Genomic DNA, 9,315 nt, shown 5'->3' on the forward strand with positions numbered 1-9,315 from the left:
CTCTTGTCCAAATGGGTTCTATTGGATTGAGATCTGATAACCAGCCTATTGGAGTCCAGTTAGCTTCTTGGCTACCAGGAGTTAAACTTGCTGCGGTCTTCTGCTATTCCCTATAATTTGTTTGTAGCCAGGGGTTAGTTTAGCTGGTATGGCCTTTTTATGTTGTCAGACCAGTCTGTCCATTCTCTTGTGACCTCTGACATTGTCAACACAGCTGACGTTCACTGAAAATTTTCCCTTCTTTTGGACATTTCTCTGCTACCCAGAGATAGTTTTGCATGATGATCCCAGTAGATTAGCAGTTTCTGAAATACTCACACCAGCCCGTTTGCCTCCATTGACCATCTGGCCTTCAGAGTCTAATGGGACTTGATTTCTCATTGCCATGCTTGTTACTTTTCCCAAGAAATAAGAATGTCTGTTGTGTGGTAAAGTAGAGGCCACTTCTGCAACCTCAACTTGGCCCTTTCAATGTCTGTTGTAATTAAAGACAGTTTTTGATACTTGGAACTTATGCAGTAGTTATTTCTGTGTACAACTTTGAGTTTTGTCAGTTTTTCAGCTCCAGGTTGCCTTTAATTACCTCAAACTTAGAAGTTTCTGCTCTTGGTTTTTGCTGACCAGTCATTTTGTGACATTTTTTTTCTATTTTTCTTTCAGCTCAAACTTGTTTGTGTCTACAAAATTACTTAATTACAAGGGGGCAAGAAAGTTTGACTTGAACTTAAAAATGTTTCCAGGTCAGTTTCAGTTTAATTTGTCTGTTCTGTAATGAGCCATTGCTAAATTATTGTGTTTCCGTCTGTCCTGAACCACCTCGCTTGTTGCCGTTTGTTGGTTTGGCAGTTGAATATTATTGGATGTCCACCTGACCTCATTGTAAGTGTGTTGCCAAGGGCGACCAGCATGAAGACGGCAAAGAAGAGGGAGGGGGGTGAGGGTTGGTAGGGAGTGTTGCATTATGGGAAAGAAACCTGACCTCTCCCTTTTTTTTTCATCTTTTTCTTTTACTTGGAGGACGCCCACGTGCACCAATACAACTACACACACACACACACACACACACACACACACACACACACACACTTTATCTAAACACAGATGCATTAGAATAGACAAGAAGCAGCGTGTCAAACCTGGTTATTGTGTCTCAGGTTCTTGTTTGCACTCAAATGTAAAGAGGAAAGAAAATACCAATATGATAAAATCTTCCACACACTGGATTCTACTGTCACAAACACAAACTATACAAAGAAAAAAGTATGTTGTGGGAAAACATTTGGCATAAAAGAAACAAGAAACGTCCATTTCATGAGTCACTGAAAGAATAAAGGAGCAAAACAACCATTTTCAGCAAGATTCACCTTAAATAGAAACATGGATAAAAATATGTTTTAATAATCTTAACTGCATAAGAAGGCACATTGTTTTGATTTAATTAAGCACCTTTTGATTCATTTTCAGAAGTTTGTAATTTCAATTTCATACCAGTCATCAATTATAGTAAATCGAATTGACCTTTAAAAAGTTCAGTTTTCTTTGTAGAATTTTCCTGACATTTGCCAAATGCCTCTGTTCACAGAAAGACAGCATTGTGTCTAGACCTTGGCACAATGAAGATAGTCATCAGTACTTATGGAAAATGTAGTAATAATGACATTAAAGAACCTGGATGTTTCTCTAGATGTGTCATAAAGTTGAGACACAAGTCACACATCAAAGGAAACTTTCCAACAGCTTCTGGTTGTAATCAGCGTGTAGAATAGTTACTTCCATCTGGAGGGTTGTAGGTTTGATTCCAGCTGCCCCCTGTTCCATGTTGTTGTGCCTTAACCCCAAATTGTGCACTGATCTGTGCATGAATCTTTATGTGTTGGTGAGTGTGACTGTGGCAGTAGTGCAAAGCGCTTTGAATGGTCAGAAAGACTGGAAAAGCTCTTTGTAAATTCAGTCCGTTTACCATTTTATTTTTAGTGCAGCAGTGCACCAAAATCAATAACAACAACATGGCTTCAACAAAAGATAATGTTTTCAGGTGGCCCAGCAAACATCTAGAATTAAATTTCTTGAATAGGGTTCTGGGTAAGAGACGTCTTCACAATTTGATAGATTTTTACTTTTAAATGTTGAAAGGTAGAAAGGCAAATGTGCTAAAAAATTATCCACACCAAGCAGAGAATTATTGATGGGTTTTTTTTCTTTTGCAGGCAGTGAAAAGAGAAACAATATTAAAACATATTTCTTGTGCAGTGAGAAAGTTCAAATTATTACCACATGTAGCCTTTGGTGCTGTTCTGTGGTTAAAAGATCCTTGTTTAACTAAACAGGCGAGAAGCTCAGTTCAAAATTCATGGTAATCACAAACAGTTTAATAGTAGCTCCATTTTAAGGTTGTATCACTAATAATAGGGAATTATATTACTGTGATATATAAAACCAATAATCATTCATTTCTGTGCCTACCTGATAGAAGAAGGCTGAATGCTAAATGAGCCAAGGGTGTACACTTATTTACAACTTGCAGCTTTCTTTGTTTTGTATCTTTTCCTTCAATCAGATTTGTTTGTTTTTTTAGTATGATCCTGCATGACTGAATACAGGATGTAGAAATAAATAATTTCATAGTCACATGTTTTACATCGAAACTCTGCCATTTTAACAAGATGCTGTTTCCTTTGGAGATTCGTATAGCACTGCTCCTAAAATCTACTTCTCTCATGTTTTTGTATTCTCGTACTTTATTGTGTTCATGTCTATTTTTTTACTTTTATATGTAGTTTTAATATTTTCTCATAGTTTGTTCATATATGAACATCTGTCTACGTATAAATGTTTTTTGCATCTTTTTTAAATTTCATGTCATTGCATGAGTTATTTTGTGCAATAGGAACATGCTTTGACTGAGTTTTATTAAATATCTATATGCCTACTTATAGAGAACTTTTGTGTGTGGGTGTGCACATGTGGTTGGGTGCACTCTTGTGTGTTGATTTATGCCGGTTAGCCTGTAATTTTGTTCGACTCTGTGTTTGTGCTCATACAGTATACAGTAAAACACACATAGTGCCTTCATCTCTGACATAACTGGTTACCATGCATACAGTGCAACTGTGACTATTATGGGGTGTTCTTTGTTTTGTCATGACGTGCCCTGGTATGGACTGGGAGGGGGAGGGGAGCAGGGCGTGTGTGCGTGTTGTGTGTGTGTGTGTCTGAGCACAGTGTGTACACAAATTGGGGGTTCATATGTGTGTGAGGGGGAGATATGGGTGTAATGTGTGTGTTTGTGTGTGTGTTGGAAGGGTATTATGGGAAAAGAGTGCGTGTTTGCATGCGTTTTGAGCTCAGGACCGGGTGGGGGAGGGGCGTGTACGGACGTGTGAGTATATAATGTGTGCACGAGAGAGTGCGAGTTTTTTAAGGAGGTGAGATAAAATGGTGGCTCGGGTGTGCACGCAAGCAGGCCTTTAAAGGTGGACTGTTTAGTTTAGTTCAAATGAACCTCTTCACTCACCACTTCAGTCAGTCTGGACTCCCATAACTGAGATCAGTACAACTTGATTAGCTGATTTTGTCATTTTAACCTTTCTGATTTTAATCGGAAGGCATTGCACCAACAAAAATGGCAAAAACTATCAAAGATTTGAACTTCTAACTGAAAGACAGAAACACTTAGCTATTTTATCAAGGTCCTCTGAACAACAGAAGTTTGCAGGTTTGTCAGCTGAGAAGCATTAAAGTGGATTTTGTGTTTCCTCCCTATTCTGCCTCAGTCTTCCGCTGTATGTCCTGCCACTATAAAACAGGCCTTTTGTTTTTGTTTGTAAAGACAGTTGTGACTCATTCCTTTGTGGTTTCAACATAGTGGATACTTAAAACTAAAGCCTTCAAATATCCCACCCCGTTAAAGGTCTCTCACAAAATTTCACTGTCTAGGCCAATTTAGAAGTGGGGGGAAAAAGTGAAAAAGAAAACAACCAAACACATAAATGTTTATTTCTAGTAAGCCTTGAATACTGGCTTGCTGTAATGTTAAACCCCATTTAACATTACTGGCATATTTGTTGTCTGTGGAACAAGTTGTTTAAAGTTGCAAATTCTTGCATTTTTTTAACACCACTTTCCTAAGCATAGTTGCAAAATAAGCTTTGTTACAGTTTTAGTTGTTTCAAACTTTTAAATATCCTTTTGGTTGTAGATATGAGAAAGGTTCAGGCTGTGGCTGTTTCCTTGTAACCATTCCATGTGTGAACATCCAGTCTGTAAGCTACACATGTTCTTTCCCATTTTGAAGACAACAACGTGAAACAATTTTCTATGTCGCTTCACATTTATACTTCTGGGATATTTTTTGTGATATTAAATTATAGGTTTTTGTACCATTTTCAGTGAAAAATTATGCCTCTGTAATTGGATTATTTTTACTTTCATTATTTTATTATACTGACAAAGCCACAGAGTTTGACATGGAAGTAAGATTGAGATAATTTCTATTATTGCTTTACCAAGCTAAATTATACATAAAATGCTCTTTTTGTTTTAGAAAATCTGTAAAACTAAACTAGGAAAAAATATTTGTTGAAATTGAAGTATTACCTGGAGGAATCCCTAACATAACTCTTAAGGACAAGATTTTTTAAACGTGCATTTTTGTCATTTTTAGCGTTCACAACGCTAAAAATGCAAAAATAGGGGCTGTCATTTCACACATGATTGTACAAAAAGTTTCAACAATTGTAAATGCTAAGATCTGAACATTTTGGCAGTCTAACTATTAAAGATGCACAAAAATGAGTTCTGTTTTCATCAGGCTTTGCTGTTTACAGCTGTTTCTCCTGCCTTAACAGTGAGGAGGCAAAAGACGCAATAAAACATTTTATATGGTCTCTTTAAAGCCAGCTGGTTAAAGGGATTTTTTTCTTAAACCATCTACCAGATGATATGGAAATAGCATTTCAGGGCTGTCCAAAGATCCATAATTCTTGGAATTGAAAAAAAGGATTTTACCCTTGTTGTCCAACCTTGCCTGCATTGTGCACAGATATGACTAAAAATCTAATTTTAATGAATGATATACCTGAACTGGACTGAGGAAACCTGTCTATATCACATAATATTTTTAACACTCACCTGCTTTTCAGGTGTTGTACCTCCTCTAAGACTGTGTAATCCCCCATACAGCCACTCAGATGAGCTGTTCACCAATCACTATGTGCAGCTCTGTACGACCTTGATCCATGACTTTTACTTTTTGCTCAAAACACATCATTTAGTCTCTTATGATCTGTTACATTTGTATCTCACACACAGCTTGACATAAGATTCTATCTTTTGCAAATATTGAAGTAAAACCAAGAAGAATCAGGAACTAACAACTGGAAAATTTGCATAAAAACATCTGAAAAAGCAGAAAAAAATAAGAGATTAAATTTTTTATAATTTTTTTATATAATGAAGTTCATATGAGTTGCCCTCCCAAAATAAAAGTATTAAATCTCAGGTTGGAATGAATCCCATTATTCAAAGAAAGGTTCAATAGGTCACTTTTATCTACTGTAACTGCAGTAGAATATGGTATATGACCAAATGACTTTATGAACTGCAGCTGGTTTTCAAACTGATTTTTTTACAGACAATTTAGTTTTTTACAACTGCAGCAGTGGTAGTAAAGTTTGAAGACATTCCTTAATGAAATTGAAAGACAATTGAAAATGACTTTATAATGTAATGCCAGATAATAGTGGAAATTACAGTAGCTTTACCAGCAAAACAATGCTCTAGTCAGTCCTGAACTGTTTCTACTTTGCTATAGCATCATACTAAAAGAGGCTAAAACCAGCAGGGAGTACCATTTCCATGACATGGAGTACAAGGTTTGCAACAAAGCTTACGTATATAGTGTGTTTCTCAGCAGCATTCACTTTGTTAAAGGGCCTAAGGTTACCCAACAGCATGGCCCAAAGCATACAACCACCTGGCCATTCATGTGATGAAAAATAATAAAAAAGGACCATATTTAACTTCTTTAGCAATTTCATCTACAGTAGTTCTTGTGTTAGATTGGATCACATCAGCGAACCCACACTCCCTATGTGTTTCTCTGAGTCTCAGAAAGCTATGACCATGTCACAAGTTCCCCCCGTTCCTTTCTTGGACTACTTCTGACTGATACCTTTCACTGCAGACCCAGACCTCTGACCAAGTTGTCTTGTCATTACCATTTGACCTTTGCTAAACTCCTACAAATCCTTGCCCTTACCCATTTTCAGTAGTTCCAACACATCAACTCTGAGGAAAGAAAGTTCATTTGCTGCTTAATACATGCAACCTACTCACAGTTGCCATGGTGAGGATATCAGTGTTAGTCACTGCAACTCTCAATGGTCATAATATTATGCCTGATTGGTGTACATCATAAAGACAAAAAAGGTTTCCATTTCTTTGCCCAGTAAGCATATAGTAAATTAAGAGCTGCACATTTTTGATACAGGCCACAGTGAAGCACTGATTCTTGTTTAAAGCTCCCAGGTCCCAAAGAAAGGCACCATAGCAGAATTAAATGACCACAGATTTGTGGTCATTAAGTCCTTCGGCTGACTGATTTTAAAGCGTGTGAAGGATGTAATGGGTACCCATCTGAGCCCTCTGCAGTTTGCTTACCGGGCAATAGGTTGGTAGATGATGCAGTCAACAGGGGCTACACCTCATCATGCACCACCTTTACTACTCAGAAAAGTAACCCAGGATCCTGTTTGTGGAGTTCAGCTCAGCCTTCAACATCAATCCAAATAGCTTTCACCAGAGGTTCGCCCAGCTCACAGTGCCACCTTCCTCCTGTCAGTAGATCACCAGTTTCTTCTCATACATAAGAATTATTAGCTCTGGTGCTTTTGGGGGTGTGTTCTTTTCCCACTTCTCTCCTCTCTGCACACAAATGACAGCATCTCAGTGGGCCATCTGTGAAGCTTCTGCAGTTTGAGGATGACACCACTCTCACTGGTCTGATCAAGCACAACAACAATTCTGCCTACAGACAGAGAGTGAACTGGCTGGCTCCCTTCACCATCCTCATTGAGGATGAGGACAATGTCTGGTTTCTAGGAATCATCTTTTCTTGGGACCTGACACATGTACAGTGTTGGTAAGAAGGCCCAAAAGAGGCGCAGCAACTGAACAAGTACAACATGTCACAGGAGCTACTGCCATTACTCGCTTTGTCTTGTGGTCATACAATTGTTCCACACTACAACAAACTATTAGGTCTGCAGAGACGATCATCTGGGATGATCTTCTAAACATCCAGGACGTGTAGAGGCCAGGAAAAGGGTAGCTAACATCTCTGCTGAACCCACACACCCTGGACACAAACTGTTTAGACTATCACCTTCAGGTTTTCGCTACAGAGCCCTATTTGCAAAAATCACACATCGCAGAGACAGTTTATTTTCCCAGATTGTCTATCTGATGAACAATGAACAACTTATAGCCTGAGTAGCCAACTACTCTGCTGAGAAACAAAATAAACATATTTGCACCACCACAACAAGCCTTTCTTTTATATGTTTCTTGGCTACATACACACATATATGTACATACTGCAAATAAAGGCAAAAAGTGTTTATTCTAATATTTATAAATTTATACTTTGTCTGTAAATTGTGAAGTCAAATTGTGCACATAATCTTGGCCAATAAGATTGATTCTGAAGTGCCCTTCCATGACAGGCCTCCAACATTTGAGCAATGTCTCAAAGTAATCACTCCTGGTTTTATTCACTTATGCCACAATAAAGACAGAAAATGAGATGCTCTGTATTTTATTTTGGGAACCACATGTGTAACACATGCTAATGTAGACATTCCATAGTAGCAGGTTTGTCTTTCAGTGTGGCAGCTTTTGAGACCAGCTTAATCACTTTTTGTCCTGTTCCCTTTTGGACCAAATCAGTAAGTGGTATCTGGTACATTATATTTCTGTGAAGGTTTGTTGTATTGTTTGGCTGTGGGAGGGAGTAGTGAGAGAGAAAACCCCGTCCTGACGACGTGCACAGAAGACATCAGAGATTGTAAACCTGGGTATTTTGAGCCCCTGTAAGTGGCTGCTGCTTGGGGAGAGATACTGTACTCTGCACTTGAAGAAGCTATGAGACAGGAAGTGATGATGGTGACGATGGCAGAGGAAGGGGGGTGAGGGGGTGAGATGGAACGAGAAGGGGAATTAGTGATTATTATGGAGCTGCAGGCCAAGCGATGAAGAAAGGAGGAGGAGGAAGTGGTGATGGGGGGGGCAGGCAAAAAGCATATTATGGGATGTCTATGTTGTCGGGTGGGGGGAGGGGGCATTATGGTCTGGCCTAGGCCTGTTTTTGTGTGGGGTGGTTCCCTCCACACCCCTCCACATGTGTGTCAACATCGCAGCCAGACGTGCACAGACTGTGTATGTCGGGAGAAGTAATATCTATCTGCAAATACAACAAGGCAGTGTGGCAGAGAGAGAAAGCAGCACAAAGGCAGATTGGTGGCGAGAATTAATCAAAAAACTTCTCTCGCAAACTATCTCAGCAGCACAGCGAGTACAATATACCCCCTGTCCTCTGTAATGTAAATGACTGAGGCAGAGATGGAGCAATACATCTTAATATGCAGAGATTGGCCTTGTTTAGAATCCCAGCTTTTGCAGACTTTCCACTTCAAATGAGCTAATTTAACTTTAGCTGGCTGTCAAATAGGTTCATTTAACAGCAGGTAGTTTTGTTAGTTGGTACAGTACCTTACAAAAGTATTCATACCCTTTGAAACAGTTCAGATTTTGTTACATTACAAACACATTACTTGAAGGCATTTTATATGAAACTGCGAAAAGTCTCTCAAAGAAAAGGATAATGATTCCTAGCTTTCAAAAATGTTCACAACTGAAAATCTTCTGATGTGCATTTGCATTCAGCCCTGCTCTGATACTCCTAAAAATTCACACAGCCAATTGCCTTCAAAAGTTACTTAATTAGTAAATAAAGTCCAAATGTGTGTAATTTACTGTCAGTATAAATGTTGCAATTCTATGAAAGCCTCAGAGAATTTTAGAAAACAAACAGTATCATGAAGACCCAGAACTCCCCTTCAGATCCAGGAGAAAGCTGTGAAGTCAAAGCAGAGGGTGGGTTAAAAAAAAGCTTTGAATGTCTTACAGAGCAATGTTCAATTCATCACCTGCAAATGGAAGAGAGTATGGCACAACTCCAAAGCTGAACTTTTTAGTCTATTTTAAAAATGTGTGTCACAGAAAACTAACATTTGCGAATCACTCTAAACACACGCT

The sequence above is a fragment of the Xiphophorus couchianus genome, chromosome 13, assembly GCF_001444195.1.
Source record: "Xiphophorus couchianus chromosome 13, X_couchianus-1.0, whole genome shotgun sequence".
NCBI classification, from domain to species: Eukaryota; Metazoa; Chordata; class Actinopteri; order Cyprinodontiformes; family Poeciliidae; genus Xiphophorus; species Xiphophorus couchianus.